Below are 16975 nucleotides of genomic sequence, written 5' to 3' on the forward strand. Positions count from 1 at the left end.
TTGAGATTCCAGTCCTGGCAATTTCAGTCCTTGCCTGACTGTCCCCGCGGAGAAGACATGCAACCTATTTTTTTAGAGGAGGAGCAATTCTAAACAATGCTTTGTATTTCATTGCAATTTCATAACTGACTTTATGAACAACATTAGGGAAAATGAGTCTCAAGAACTCATTGTTCACCAATTGTGTAAACTCCCCCCAAACTACCTGCCCATTGTCTACTCAGTCCCACAAACAGTACAGAAGAAAGCTACCCAGAGAAGGCACACTTCCTGAGGTTGCTCATTCAAGTGTGGGCTTAACTCCAAATGACAAGAGCAAGACAATGTTTGCTCATGGAACAAGCAACCATGTCCCAGTCATCATGTTTCAAATCTTTCCAAAGTAACCTAATTTGGGTAGAATTCATGTGATTTCCTGGGTGAACATCTCCTTTCCAGATTTCTGGTGAAACTCTACACAAGATGATACCATCGAGAAGAAATATACAAAAATCAACCCTGTTTCACTAGCCTCGTCTTTTATTTTGAAAGGACTTGGCTTAAAAAAATTCTTTGACAATGGCTGCTAATTGTTTATGACACAGTACTTAGAAAAATTTCATCAATAAGTTAAGCTTAAAGCTGATTTGTTACAAAGGAGGAGAAAACCCTAAATAAACACATGCCAGGTTCCCCACCACCACCACCACCAATTTCCCTGGAATTTAGAAGAAACACATCCTGCTCCATAGATAAGACCACAAATGAACAGCTGAGCTACATAATGTACAGTTCTAACTGGGCAGCTTCTAAAAAAATAAAAGGACTCCTTCCAGCTCAAGGGAGTGGACTTTATACAAAGAGAAAATATTTCCACAACAAATACATTTAGGACTTGCTGTTTCACAGAATAACTCTAAGGCTCTAGCCATAGGGGGAAAAATCAGTTTTCCAGGATATTAAATGTTCTGACTCACCATTTAACAAAAGTACAAGCAAAATGCAAATGCAAATTAAATGGATACATATTTATGACTTTACTGGCTGGATGACAGGGCCACCTTTTGCTTCTGGCTTTATTTACCAGGAAGAGAAGCTTAGAAAACCAGCATACATTTATGATTCTATACAAACAATTCCCTCTCTTCAAGCACTTGCTCAGCAAAGTATTAATTCTGAGTCTGCTAATATATGTAAGAGAAACATAGCGAATAGTCAAGAATGGGCAAACATTTTCTCCTTAATGGTATTTAAATGGACAAGCAATTTAAAAATATGAGTGCTAACTCATTTAAAAATATAATGATTCTCTAAATATTACTAGCAAACTGCAGTTTTCTGCTAACCTCTATGATTTCTACAAGTGAACAATGTGCCTTCACCATAGAGCTCCTGGCACAGCTCTGAATACAAATCTCCTTAGGAATTTCATAATGACCCTGACCCCTCCCACTATCATTCCTGTGACCACCAGCAAGTCAGTTTAGCTCCTAAGTTTCAATCCTCTTACTTATGAAAGATGTGTCTCTAAACTTGTGACAATTTGAATTTTTTTATCAGAAGGGAATATACCTCAATCCCTTATATAAATGGAGTTAAAATTTCCCATCTATTGTATTCCTTGTCATCATCCTTCCCGACATGAAACAAACAAACAAACAAACAAAAACTCACCACTTTTCTGTACAAAGGAAGGAGGGGTGGGAAGAGAAGAGGATTCTTAAAGGGAACAGAAACGAGGTTGTTTTTATTAGGTTTCCCCTCTGAAACCACAAACTAGTATTAGCATCTGCTGAAATTTATGCAATATCACATATAAAAAAGAGCAGTTGGTACCTTCATCTCAAGGTGTGCTCTTTCATAAAATGGCACAAGTCAATGTCCTATTTTAGCCAGCTATACATTACCAACAACAAGAGGAGAGAGGCAAACAAAAGAACATGATACAGATGCATGAGTCTACTGCATATAGGGAGAAAGGAAAACTCTTCTTTATGTGATGAACTCAGGAAAGAGAACAATAGGTTCCTGTACCTGCTTCAGAAGACACACCTCTTGTAGGTAAACTATCCTAGGTGCTGGGAATTTACACGATGAGATGCTGTCTATGTTTTACAGCATATATTTTCCTTATGAATGATTTCATTCACCTCCTTCATTTATTCAACAGAGCTATTTTGTGGGTACTTACTATATGCAGGTTCCAAATCTTAAAAGAAAAGCCGGAGCTTACTTTTTGTAATATTCAACCAACATGCATCTTAGAGCACATTGGCCCACCAATATTTTCAAGTCAAATAAAAGTACTGATCAACATAGACACTAAGCTAAAGCAAGCCTCTATTTTTCTTTCCCATCATCAAGTGGGATGTGATGTAAGTAGGGAAGAGTAAATTAAAGGTGGAATAAATTAGTTATATCCCTTAGTTGATAGAGGGTAAAAAAACTTTGGATTCCCCTAAAAGAAACCATACCATTGGCTTACAAATACATTGGTCAACGTCAATCCTAAAACTAGAAAAAGAAACATAATTTAATATGAACCTTTTGTTTTATGAGAGACTTGAGACTTGGAGGTAAAATGATCTAAATGTAGTACTAGAGCTGGAACCTGGGTCAGCAGCTGGCAAGTTTAACAGTCTCTGGTGCACTACAGGATCCAAGATGTATCTCATCATAATAGAAGTGGAACAAGGGAAGAAAACAAAACAATTCATGAGACAAAAGGAGATGAGTTCTTGCCTTGTAAATTCCACAAAATTAGATGTAGCACCACGGAAAACTCCCACCACTTATCTAAACCTCAGTTTCCTCATTTGTAAAACGTGAACAGTTACTCAGAGTGAGACTGTACAGACCACAAAAAAAGGCAGAAGTACAGAGGTGGCACTGGGTTATGACAGCAGACCTGGCTGTGACTCTAATACCAACCACTTGTTACAGTGATAAATTTCTTAATCTGATTTTTCCTCCCATTTCTCCTATAAACATGTGGTTAATAATCTTTGCCCTATCTCCCTGGGAAATGGAATGGGAATAATGAAAAACATTTTAAAATTGCAAGATAGTGATGTGAAGGTAAGGTATGAAAATTAAATCTTTAAAAGTCTTCTTAATTTGGACATAAATGTAATGTGGTTTTTATCCTTCAGTTCTCTGCAGTTTTCCTTCCCTACTAAGACATGATCACACATCAGGCTCAGATGTAGCACCTTTCTCATCAATTCTTATAAGCTTCCATTCACATAAAGGGAGGGGACCCTTTCCCCCAGCTGAGATGCTACAGGACACTTGAGGCTCAGTCTACTGCTGGCTTGGACCTGGATGGGAAAGGGTTATTCCAAGGGTTCCTTTCAGCTGGAAATGCTCTGACAAGCTTCCATGAACACTATTTACTTCATCACATTAGAATCCTCATGAAACCACTCCTTTGACTTTTCTCCACTCCAACAACTAACTGCAAAACGCTCCAGCAGCCCCACCGAAAACAAGGGGGGAAGTCTCTGGATGGATGCGCCTCTTCAGGAGATAAAAGGGGTTTCCCAAACCAACACTGAGAGTACTGATATGGGTCCACTTCTTCCTTGCACAAGATTAACACATTCTTTGTCTCCCTCACCCCATCCCCTAAGGATCATTCACTTTAGATCCAGGGTACCAAGCAGGCAGAGAATGTCATCAAGTAGTAGTGGTAAGGGGTGTTGTTTTTGGTCTGCCACACTCTCCCTTTCAAAGCGTCAGACTAACTAGTATTTCCTTGTTCGGAGCTCTGATTTCAGTAGAAGAGATGAAAAATTCATCAACCTACCCAAACAACTTCTCCAGAACAGGTTTCTACCCAATCATACTGGGCACCAGCGACCAGAGTTGGGGGTGGGGTGGGGGGGGTGATGAAATGACAACATGCTCATCTGTATAGATGAGAGATAAGCAGACATTTGTTGTCTTCTCTTCTGGCGACTCTTGGCACCGGCATGACACACCAAATCCCGGCACTCTCCCTCCTCATTGCCCCACACTCCTGCCCCCCGCCCCAGATGTTGAAGCGTCATGTTGACCGGCTGGGGAAGAGAGCTGGAAAACCCAGAAGTCGTCTGCTGCATTTAAGCTGAAACCATACCGCACCTGTTCAATCCGGCTCCGGAGCCAGAAATGACCAGAACACCGACTCACAAGCCCCTCTTGAGATCCCAGGGCAACCTAACAAGTTCGCCTGTTTGGTACCAGGGGAGAGCGGTGGAGAGACCTTTCCTTCTGCTGCCAAAACTCTGCAGGTTCCCCGAAGAAGGGAAAGGGGCTCCAGATTAAGTGAGCCCAGAGTGATAGCTGAGTGTCACTGCGGCCTGGGGGACCCGGGGGACCAGTCGGTGGGTACAGCGGAGAGCGCGCAGCTGTGGCCCCCAAGGAACCAAGGTCCCGCTTCGGTGGCCACGGGCGCCCCCTCCACGTCGCCTTCAGCACAACGCAGATTGGCGAAGTGACATGGTAGAGACCGGTCAGGTCTTACCAGAAACACTGAGCCCCCGAGCGCTGGCCGCTCGGGAGAGTCTAGGGGGGAGGGGCCGGGGACGCGCAGGAAACTTACCTCACCCGGGCAGCCTCAGTGAGCCTCTGCTGTTGAGACCAGTTGCGCCACAGCCTCCAAGTTATCGGGATGTTGTTGCTTTCCCTGGGCGAAGGGAGAGCGTCGCAGGCGAGGAGCTGGAAGGTCGGCGGGGTGGGGACCGGCAGGTGCCGGGGCCGGAGCCGCGCGGTTAAACTCGCCCCGGACGCGCCTCGGCGGGGGCGCGCGGCTGCGAGTGTGCAATGCGCGCGCGCCGCGGCGAGTGTGTGTTTGTGTATGTGTGTCCCCGCTTTCCCCTTCCTTCCCTGCCAGTCCTCCGGCCAGACAGAGCAGCGGGCGACCACCAAAATCTTGCAGGTCAGAGCAGCTCCACGCCCGGGCGCAGCCGCGGCGAGGCGAGTTCGGGAACCCGAGGCCGAGGAGCAGCGGCGCCCCCCGCCGGGACCGGGCGCGGGTCCCCGCTCAGTGCGCGCCGGAGTAGGAGTGAAGCGCTGAGAGAGCAGGCTGCGCGGCGGCTGCCGCGGCTCCCGGAGGCTGCAGGCCCCGCCCGCCGGCCTCCCAGGCTCTTCCCCTTTTCTCTCCACCCCCTTGCTCCATCCCCGCACGCCCTGCAGGGAAGCCAGACCGGTTTGCAGCAGTCACGGCGGCGGGACTGTCCGCCGCAGTTGGTCCGCGCGCCGGAGTCGGTGCTTGGGGACTAGGCACCCCGTCCCGCAGCCGGGTGCCCAGGACCCAGAGCAGAGGTGGGCGGTCCCCGAGAAGTGGTCTCTTCCTCCAGAGCTGCAGGTCTAGGCTAGGGCTTCTCGGCGGTTCTCAAAGCCTTGAAGCGCGGCTCACCAAGGCTGTGTCTGGGATGGGGCGACCCCTTTCCTCAGGCCACTGAACTTGGCTACGTCTGATCATCCGCCTGCTGTACTGCTCTGTTGGGTGGAAGATCGCACTTAAGCCCAGGTGTCTACACCCGGAAGGGACAGGCCAGGATTTCAAGGTGATGGCTACTCTCCTTCTAAGGATTGTAGGTGTTCTCAGGAAGTAAGGTAGAGCACCTGCCTTGCATGTGTAAAGCACTGGGTTCGATCCTCAGCACCAACTAAAAATAAATAGATGAAGATATTGTTTCCATCTACAAAAAAAACAAAACAAAACAAAAAAAAAACCTACCCATCAGGTAGAGATAGGTTGGCCGAGAGGGTCCTAGGAGAGAGAAGGTTGGAAGGCGACCTGCGAGAATGCCAAGTCCAACCAATAGTGCTCATCGGGCTGGGGGCACTTGTAAACTCACCTGATGTCAGTTTAGGTGCAAAGAGGTTAGGGTGAGATCTAAAGGACTCCTTTTATTTAAAAAAAAAAAATGCTGTCGTGGAAGCTAAACTAAATTCACTTACTGAGAACCGAAAAGTAGCAGATCCATTCCAACTGAATCGAAGCAAATGGTGTTTCTCAGCCTCATCGCTTCCTTCCACTTTTCCCTTCCTTAACAAAATAAACCAAAATAACAACATTTGATGGAAAACGTGGGATACATTCTGACAAGGAAAGACTAGTATTTTGTGATCCTTATTGCCAAATATTCTTTGGTGAACCAAAGTGAATTTGCTTGAAAGGATACTCTTAGTTTTCTGCAAAGGAGCATCACTTTCCAGTTTTGAAATCTTTATATCTCCCTGCCCCATCTCAGTGAGTTTGTTATAGTTTACTATCAGCCTGGAATGAGTGCAATAATTCCTTAATAACAAAATACCAATTATTCCTTTTCAGTTTTCTTGAGGCATAACTAACAAATATATGAGATTCTTTGGCTGTCTTCTAGTCTACTTCTTCCAAGTGTGTCTGGCCATTACTGGAGATTTAGGGCATCATTTACTTAGGACCCTGTGACTTGTGTCTTTATCCTGACATCCTACTCTTTAAAGTTTAGAGCAGGAATATACATCTAGTCCAGCTTGCTCTCTTTACAGATAAGAAAATTAAAGCCAAAGACCTGAATCCTAGAACATGGTTTATTTGATTCCAAACTCCTGAGCCCCCAAAATGACAGAATTGCTCGATTAACAAACTTCAAGAAAGGCCAATAGAGCTGGTGGTGGAGGACAAAGGAATAGATCCAAAGAATTGTTCAACTGACTGTTTTGAATCTCTGTGTAGGGGGCAGTATCACACCACTGTAAATAGCCTACTAGTGTGGGATCTGAGAGGGGTAATCCCAGTCTCCTCTTCCTTGGTCCTCATTTCTACTCTGAAATTCAAGGAATGGAAAATGAATTTGCTTCCCAGAAATATGGTAGTAAATAAAAATTCAAAGTCAGTTCTGGTAACACAGGAGAGGTGAAAATGGGTAAAACCAAATCTAATGAAATTACAGTAGATTAAAAGTAGTCACACATATTACATATGAATGCACAGTTGTACCTACACCCTTTGTCCTCCTTTCCCATTAGAGCACAGTACTGACTGTCTTTTGTAAAGCACAGATGAATATAGCTTTAGGTTTCCAAACAGAAGTTACAAAGCAAACTGCCCACAGGCTATTTAGAGAGCGAACTCTATGAAACAGGATTCTAAGAAACTCTACAAAGCCTTAAGATAGCATCATTACTGTGAATTAGCAAAATAAGGGATCATGTAGTGTGAAACCCAGATTTATTCCTGATTCTATCACTAACTCTATAAATAGCAATTTAGGAAAGTTATTCCTCTATTGGAAATGAAATGACACCAATAAAACTAGCAATAGTGACTTGGCCAGAAAATCTGGAAGTCTATTAAAAATCAAAAAATGTTCACCTATTCATTTTACTTGACTTCAAATGTAATTTTTCCAGTTGATTTTAGATCGTAGTCCAAGATGTTAAAATTACTATTTAACACAACCCTTACTATGAGAAACATGCATGGGTTCCTTGTAGTAGATTTAATAGCTTTAATGATCCCTAGTTAAAGACTTCCTTTTGTTCAGGGTCTTCCCTTCACACTTTGTCCTCCCTACTCTGAGTTCAACCATATGATTTACTCTGGCCAATGGGACAATAGCAGACTTGATGTAATTGAAGTCTTGGAAAATGTTGGTGCATTTCTGCATCTACTCTTGAAATTCTGCCATCACCAAGAGAGCTAACCTGCTGGAGGAAGAAAGACCCTGTAGGGTGGAGCTAAGTCATCGTGGCTGAGGCCATCTTTGACTAGCCAGCCCTCAGTTGACTTCAGAGGCACTAGCAAGTCCAAATGAGATCAGCCAGGCTTCATTCAGACCGTAAGACCATGTACCAGACCATAGACTCATGACGGATAATAGATGGGTACTTTTGTAAGCTACTACCTCAATCATCTAGTGCTACATAACAGAGCATGCCAAAACTTATAGGCAAACAAACAAATGAATAAACAAACAAAAAACCAGCTACTTACTATTTCTCATGACTCTGTGGGTCAACTAAGCTCAGCTGAGCAAAGGCTAAGATCACTCACTTAACTGCATTTAACTGGCAGCCAGACAGAGCTGGAAGGTCCTAGAAGACTTCATTCACATGTCAGGCATCTCAGTCCTCCACACAACCGCTTACTTTCCATTCGGTGGCTTGAACTTCCTTACAGCAAAGTGGTCAGATATCTGTGGCTCATGGCTTCTAAGAGACGGGAACTGGAATTTGCTAGTTCTCTTAAAGACTGAGCTTGGAAGTGCTGAAACATTATTTCCGGTTTGTTCAATTGGGCAAATCAAGCACCAAGACCAACTAGATTCAAGGAAGGGGGGAATAGACTCTGCTGTTTGATTTTATGGGCAGCATGTATGGAAAAAGAATAGAAGGGCTTGGTGGCAACTTTTTTTTTTTTTTTTTGTCCAGAGATAACATCAATAACATCACCCGTTGAGCTTCTAGGTGCTTTATTATACCACATTAGATAACCAGTACTGTGAGGATTCAATTTGACTTGCCTTCTTGCCACCTTGAGGCCATACTAAGTTGAAACCACATGATTGCCCTGAGTAACCCTCATCTTTTTTCCTACATAGCTTCCCAGAACTTTATAACCAGACCCTAATGTGATCAATGTCAGGAATATGCCTGATGTCTTTGATATTAGCTTGAGACAACTCAGGTACATTCTGGTTTGGATGAAGCTGTTTTTGTCTTGACCACGGTAGAATCCCCCTCCCTCACACTCAAATGATCCATCAATCTTGCTGGCAACCAAGACACACTTGTGTTTATAAGCCCCCAGTGGATTCTGCTCTGTGCAATCCTGAATCTTTCTTCAGTCTCACAGCATCTTATGGCTAGTTCTCATACGTGGGGACCAGGATTCTCTAGAACAGACACATTCTTTGTAACTATGGGACTTTAACTTTGTAACTATGGAACTTTAGCCTAGTTACAAATCCTTTCTAGGTCTTTCTATGAAATGAGATGTACACATCTGCAGATGTGCACTACTGTTTCTGGCTTCCTATATATCTTGATTTTCTAATTTCAGAGGGCTAGTTTACCATGGGGATCCCATGTTCTCTACTCTCAAGTTTGCTCACTTTCCCTTCCTTCTCTTCTGTCTTCCCTTTCTTCTATCTTTACTTGTTTGCTTTCTTTCTGGTACGTAATTCTTTTCTTATTCCTATTCATCTTCTTGTTCCACATGAGAGAATTAAAAAGAAGGCTGAACCAGGAGCCATAAGACCTTCTTTCTCATGCCAAAAACATGCACTGGAGAAAAGATAGCCTCTTCAACAAATGGTACTGGAAAAACCGGAAATCCATATGCAACAAAATGAAATTAAACCCCTATCTCTTACCATGCACAAAACTCAACTCAAAGTGGATCAGGGACCTAAGAATTAAACCAGAGACTCTGCATCTATTAGAAGAAAAAGTAGGCTCTAATCTCCATCATGTGGGATTGGGCCCCAACTTCCTTAATAAGACTCCTCCTATAGCGCAAGAATTAAAACTAAGAATCCATAAATGGGATGGACTCAAACTAAAATGTTTCTTCTCAGCAAAAGAAACAATATGTGAGGTGAATAGAGAGTGTACATCTTGGGAGCAAATTTTTAGCTCCCACACATCAGATAGAGCATGAATCTCTAGGGTATATGAAGAACTCAAAAAGCTAAGCACCAAAAAAACAAATAACCACTTCTCAGAAGATGATCTACAATCAATCAACAAATGTTCATCATCTCTAAGCAATTAGAGAAATGCAAATCAAAACTACTCTAAGATTTCATCTCACTCCAGTCAGAATGGCAGCTATTATGAAGACAAACAACAATAAGTGTTGGTGAGGATGTGGGGGAAAAGGCATACTCATACATTGATGGTGGGGCTGCAAATTGGTGCAGCCAATATGGAAAGCAGTATGGAGATTTCTTGGAAAATTGGGAATGAAACCACCATTTGACCCAGCTATCCCTCTCCTCAGTCTATACCCAAAGGACTTAAAAACAGCATACTACAGGGACACAGCCACATCAATGTTTATAGCAACACAATTCACAATAGCTAAACTGTGGAGCCAACCTAGATGTCCTTTAGTGGATGCATGGATAAAAAAAATGTGGCATATATACACAATGGAATATTCCTCAGCAATAAAAGCGAATAAAATCATGGCATTTGCAGGTAAATGATTGGAGTTAGAGAAGATAATGCTAAGTGAAGTTAGCCAATTCCAAAAAAACAAATGCCAAATGTTTTCTCTGATATAAGGAGGTTTATTCATAGTGGGGTAGGGAGGGGGAACATGAGAGGAATAGATGAATTCTAGATAGGGAAGAGGGGTGGGAGGGAAAGGGAGATTAGCAATGATGGTGGAATGTGATGGTCATCATTATCCAAAGTACATGTATGAAGACATGAATTGGTGTGAACATACTTTATATACAGAGTTATGAAAAATTGTGCTCTATATGTATAATAAGTATTGTAATGCATTCCGTTGTCATGTATTTAAAAAAATAAAATAAATTCAATTTAAAAAAAGACCTTCTTTCTCACAGCAGCTCTGTCCCTGCAACAGAAGAAACCTTCATTCTCTCTTGGTTTCAAATTCCTGAGTTGCATCATGAGGATGGGAAATGACTTGTCCTGAAAGGTCCTTCATATGCCTAACATTCTGTGATCTCCAAATACCTTCTGAAGTACATTCAGTGGCAAAGCTTGGAGGAGTCTGATATTAAGGACTCAGAACCCTCTAGAAGAGGTCTGCCTTAGTACTATTTAATTAGAAATTTTCCTTTAATTAGAAAACACACAACTTTGAAACTGCAAGCCCCTTTTAGCTCATTGTTTTTTTCCCAGAGGTTGGTGTTATCCTAGATCTCTTTAAAAATTGCTGATGTCTATATTTTTCAGCCAGAAAAAATACAAAAACTAAAGTCCCAGTGTTAGGTCTGACTCTAAAATATTCTAGTTACTAATTTAAGAACTATGAAAAAGAGATATTTTTCTCTAGCAAATTCATATGAAAATACAAAATTATACTCACTAAGATTATAATTATGTGAAAAATACACATGTGAACAACTCCTAAAGGAGGATAATTTAAAATCGAAGTATTCATATTGGGGTGGGGAAATTTGAAGGCTTTTAAACTTTTGATGTTATACTGTTTTTGCACTTTTAAAAAGGGTACCATGAAAACAACTAGTCTAATTTCTAATTTCCACTCCCCTACACAATCTATTTTCCATTGAGATTAGTTACTCTTTTTCTCTTCAACATCTTTCTCTTGTTACACTCACACACAGAGCTTTTCTAGGAGAATTTTTACTTTGCCCACAAGTTACAAAAACAACATAAGACAAGTGGTTGTTGATTTGAAGAATGAACAAGAAGTGGAGAGAATATCAGAATGGAGAGCAAGAAGAGAAAATTATAGAGAACTGCCAGGCTAGCACAGAGAACCAAGCTGCATTTCAGAAAACAGGCAAAAAAACATGTGACAGTTATGTATCCATATCTTTATATCAAGGATGAACTTGAGTTTTTAGGAACCTGAAAGTCAAGGCCTTGACTAAGGATAAAGAAACCCCCTTTTGGTTGGACATGGTGACTTAAAAGCTTGAGGTGAGCTGGATACAGTGGCCTATAATCCCAGAAGCTTGGGAGGCTGAGGCAGGAGGATCACAAGGTCAAAACTAGCCTCAGCAACTTAGTGAGGCCCTAAGCAACTTAGTAAGACCTTGTCTCAAAATAAAAAATAAGAAGAGGGCTGGGTATGTGGCTCAGTGATTGCACACCCCTGGGTTCAATCCTTGGTACAAAAAAAAAAAAAAAAAAAAAACTGGAGGTGAAAAAGGGAGACAGAAATGAGTCTATACTGTGTTTCTCAGTCTATTAAAATTATGATCCCCCAAGGAGCAGTATATTGAACCTATTTTCCTAAAATCTCAAAAATCAGCTGTAGAACCAGGCATCAATTCTCAGGCTGCTATTTTAACCCAAGAGCAGGAGAAGGTCAACAGAACCTGACCTGAGGTCGTCACAATTAAGCAGTGGTTTTTTTTTTTTTTTTTTTTTTTTTTAAGGAGAGAGAGAGTGAGAGAATTTTTTAATATTTATTTTTTGGTTTTTGGTGGACACAACATCTTTATTTTATTTTTATGTGGTGCTGAGGATCGAACCCAGCGCCCCACTCATGCCAGGCGAGTGCGCTACTGCATGAGCCACATCCCCAACCCTAAGCAGCGTTTTTCATGCCAAAACCTTTGATCTAAAATATGAAGTAGTTTGTTTTCTGCATCCTTGAAATATTAAAAGAATTCTTAGCAATGGTGAGCTCATTTGGCATAATAAGTCAACATAATAGGGTAAAAAGTCTAGAAAGAATACCAGAAATAGTCATTCCTCTGTATCTGTAGGGATTTGTTCCAGAATCTCCCATGGTCACCAATATCTATCTATGGATGTTCAAGACCCTTATATAAATTGGCATAGTATTTTCATATAACCTATGCAATCCTCCCACATACTTTACTTTTATAATAACTAATACAATATAAATAATATGTAAATAGTTGTTGTACTGTATTATTTAGGAAACAGTGACAAAAAAAACTGCCCATACATGTTCAGTGCAGAAGCAGTTTTTTTTTCCCCAAATATTTTTGATCCCTGCTAGTTGAATCCACAGATGTCAAACCCAAAATATGGATGGCCAATTATAACGGAATCTAGTGGAGAGGCAGAAAAGGAAAAGTAATTAATTTGATGAAAACACAAACTTTCTAAGTAGAGCAATAGTTGTCCCCCCAAGACATGGCTGAAGCCCTTGGCAGCCATCAGGGGACGTGCTCAGGTGATGGCAGTGAGCTAGTCCCATCCCACCTGGTAGGGAGGGGCAACTTCCAGGGACCTGAACTTTCTCAGCTGTATCTTCTGAAGGGAAGAAGTACACATGATACTGAAGATGCATCAAACTTGTGGAACAGAAGTAAATAGCAACTTCAGTCAACCAGCGAAGCATCTGCTGAGAGTTTTCAAACCCCCTGTGACACCGGCCACGTTAGTACACTGGGAAGAAAACATGAGTTTTTCACACACAAAAAAAAATTAGTGTCTTTCCCACTTTACAATCATCTTGCTGCAGTCTGGCTGGGCACAAATAACCAAGCCGCCACACAGCCTTGTAGGTGCAAACAGCAACTCTTTATTCCCGAACTCTCATGGGCATTCTACACACACTTCCCAGGCTCTGCGCATTAATTCTCCCGGAACCCCCGTGAGAACTCAAAGGGAACTCCAAAGTAACAGGCGCACAAGGCAGCAGGATCCGCCCTAATCCCAGCAGGATCCGCCCTAATCCCAGAGCAGGGTCACCTTTCAACCATTCCCTCTAGCAAAATGCCAGGCGTCATTCCGACTAAACTGTGGCTCTCAACATCATCTAGACAGAATCTTCCTAGCAAGCCTCTCCTCTTGGCAATATCTGAATCTGAATGCTTTCCTAACAAAACGAGCTTCTTGTTCTGCCACCTCTTGAAAGATGTCAACAAGCTGCCACAGCAACCTAAAATATTTTGCTGGGGTAGAGGACAGAAAAAGGAACTATGTTAATCAAGGTATGCAAACTGATATAAATGACACCCTGCAAACCTCAGTGCATTAGTACAATAAAGGTTGTTTCTTGTTCCTGTTGCTGTATAACATGATTTGGTGGTAGGGTTGGTTCCATGCAGTCATTTGGACCCCCATCTGATGGCACCATTAGCTTTAATAAGTGGCCTCCAAAACCTCTGCTGAACTGGAGGAAAGAGTGACAGATTTAAAATGTCAGGTGTGGAAGTGACAGATATTATGTCTACCAACATTCCACTGGCCAGAACTCAGACCCATGACCCCATCTGCCTGTAAGAATTCTCAAAAGCTATATATACAAACACTGTACCTGGGTAGAAGAGGAGAGCCTGGGCAATTTGAGCACTCTATTCTCTGCCCCCTGTGCTGAATTAAAGTCAAAATCATTTATCTCTCTCTCACTCTCTCTTTCTCTCTCTCTTCCTTTTCCTTTTTTTTTTTTTTTTTCAGTGCTGGGGATAGAATCCAGGGCTTCACAGATGCTAGGCAAGTGCTCACCACTGGGCTATACCCACAGGCCCAAACCATTCATCTTCTTATTCTTGCACAGCTATAGTTGGAAGATTATGAAGGAGAATCTTACTAAGTCAGGGCTATTCTCCTATGCTTGTACCCTGGTATTTCCCCTGAGTTTTAAAAGTTGGAATCAGCACAGTGCATGTGTGTGGTTTTAATTGACACTGCTGAAGTGTTTGTGGACATGCGTGGCATCATAAAGAGTCACCACCTTTATGATTACAGAAAACTGAACACTCCGAGTTAGAATTAAAAAGTGTCTTCAGAGGAGATATGGCTCAGTGGTAAAGCACGTGTTTGGCCTGTGTGAGGCCTGGGTTCAATCCCCAGCATGTGGGGCTGGAGGTGTCTTCTAGAGCTCTTGACTTGAGGACTCTGTTGACTCCAGTATCATGAGAGAAAATGGAGTCAACAGAGTCCTCAAAGCTGTGCAGTCAGCTTTTGAAGTTGCTGCAGCTGGAGATTCTGAAGCTTTCTGGAGTGGGGAAAAAATCAAGAGCAACATAAGTCACAGCTTTGGAGCAAGCCTGAGACTTCAGCAAAGGACCAGGCTATGTACTTTCAGATTTCTGCTGTCTCCTTGGTCTGTGTTTTTTTATGGACTGGAAACTTTGTGTGTGTGTGTGTGTGTGTGTGTGTGTGTGTGTGTGTGTGTGTGTGAGACTTTCCCCCTTACTTTTAGAGTAATTATTATAAGAAGCTCTTTCTTGTGACCATTCTACATACCAAGACATATAATAGCATTTCTTTTAAAGACTTTCAAGAAATGTTTAACGTAGAGATACATTTACTATGTAAAGGTTTACTTATGATAAGAAAAAAAGGCATTTTTTTGAATCTACACATATATTATAATGTCAAAGGGCACACAGAGAATAGAAAAGTTCTAAAGAGAATCCTGCCAGAATGTTAGCTATTGTTCCTTTCAGTTAATATTGTATCTGCTTAAATTATTTTCTTGTGCTAATTTTTCACAACACAAAAAGATTTTTTTAAATGGAAGGAAAGCTGGACATGGTGGCACACGCTTGTAATTCCAGTGGCTCAGGAGGTTGAGGCAGGAGGATTGGGACTTAGGAGTCAGCCTCAACAACTTAGCAAGAGCCTAAGCAACTCAGCAAGACACTGTCTGTAAATTAAAAATATAAAAAAGGGCTGGGGATGTAGCTCAGTGGTGATGTACCCCTGGGTTAAATTCCGAGTGCCAAAAAAAAAAAAAAAGGAAAATGTGCATGTCTAAAGATGACAAAATACAAAATGTTATTATGTTAAAAAATTTAGAAACATTTAAAAAAGCAAAAAAGAAGTTACTTTTGATTTTCTTCACCCAGAAAGGACCATATCCAGCCTTTGGCATTTGCTTTTTATGCTTTAACACATTATATGCTATTTTTAAGGCTACACTAGCACAGGGCAAAGAACTTAAACCGACTTTTCTCTGATGACAATTAGCACATGTTTTAGTTAGCTTTTTCATCACTGTGAACAATTTTAGAGAAGGAAATGTTTATTTGATTCATGGTTTCAGAGGTCTCTGTCCATAGATTGCCAGCTCCATTGCTCTGGGCCAGAGGTGAGAAGGAACATCACAGCAGAAGAGTGTGGTGGCAGAAAGCAGTTTAAGTCATGGCAACAGGAACCAGAGAGACAGCTTTGCTCAACAAGGACAACCAGCCACATTCTACCTCCCACAGTTACCACCCAGCTAATCCATCAGGTGCATTAATGCAGTGAATAGGTTAAGGCTCTCATGACCTAATCATTAGACCTCTGACCATTCTTGTATTGTCTGACACATGAACTTTTTGGTTAAATCATAATAGCACATAAGAAGATTCTCAACATTATTGGCCATTTAGGGAAACACAAATCAAAACTACCAAAACATACCCCTTTACACCTACAAGAATGGTTGTAATTAGAAAGACAGATAATAACAATCAATGGTGAGGAAGTGGAGAAATTGAAATCCTCATGCATGTCTGGTAGGTATATAAAAAGGCACAACCAGTTAGAAAACAGTCTGACAGCTCCTCGAAAAGTTAAATGGAGAGTTACCACATGACCAAGCAATTCCACTCCTGGGTATATAGCTACGAGAATTGAAAACATACATCCCCTCAAAAACTTGGACCCGAAGGTTCAGTGGCATTGATCACGATAGTCAAAAAGTGAAAACAAACCAAATGTGCATCCATTGGGGAATGGCTGAACAAAACATCACATAACCATACAGTGAAATTTTATTTGGCAATAAACAGGAATGAAATATTAACCCATGCTACAACAAGGAAGAATCTTGAAAATATTATGCTAACTGAAATAAGCCAGACACAAAAGGACACACATCGTTTGATTCCATTTTGTAATGCAGTATCTAGGATACGCAAACTTACAGAGACAGAAGGTGGTTGCCTAGGGTCAGGGAGAGGAGGCTTGGTGGGGAAACTGGGAATGACTACATTTGCTCATGAGATTTACAGGTAGGTGTCAAAAGTGCTCTGAAGTGGACAGCAGTTAAGGGGACACAACCCTGTGAACATTCTGAAAACCATGGCCTTGTATACTTGAAGTGGATGAATTGAATGGTATATAAACTATACCTCAAAATACAGATTTTTTTTAAAAAATGGAAAAATACTGTGATCATATAAAAAAATTCAAATTTTATACAAGAATCTAAAATTAGGATTTTCTTTTTCACTTACTCCTCAACTGCTAGCTCTAGTCTCCAGAAAGGGCAATATGTAGAAGTTTCTAGGTTTCTTTTTTTTTTGGGGGGGGGTTCTTCTGGTGATTTCTAATTTAATATTAAAATATACTTCTCTTAATTGAGCTACCATTT

At 41.6% G+C, this 16975-nt stretch overlaps 1 protein-coding gene across 3 annotated transcripts in view; it reads right to left on the minus strand.

The window, feature by feature from the left end:
• The window catches only part of Pip5k1b (phosphatidylinositol-4-phosphate 5-kinase type 1 beta), a 276928-nt gene extending 271862 nt beyond the window's left edge, over positions 1–5066 (minus strand). For 2 of the 3 annotated variants that reach the window (XM_078047562.1, XM_078047561.1), the window contains exon 1: positions 4565–5063. The gene's annotated coding sequence lies outside the window, so the exon portion shown is untranslated. Of the gene's footprint in view, positions 1–4564 lie in introns of all 3 variants that reach the window. The other variant, XM_078047564.1, reaches the window with a different exon arrangement.
• Positions 5067–16975: the final 11909 nt, after the last annotated feature.

This window comes from Ictidomys tridecemlineatus, chromosome 4, assembly GCF_052094955.1.
Source record: "Ictidomys tridecemlineatus isolate mIctTri1 chromosome 4, mIctTri1.hap1, whole genome shotgun sequence".
Lineage (NCBI taxonomy): Eukaryota > Metazoa > Chordata > Mammalia > Rodentia > Sciuridae > Ictidomys > Ictidomys tridecemlineatus.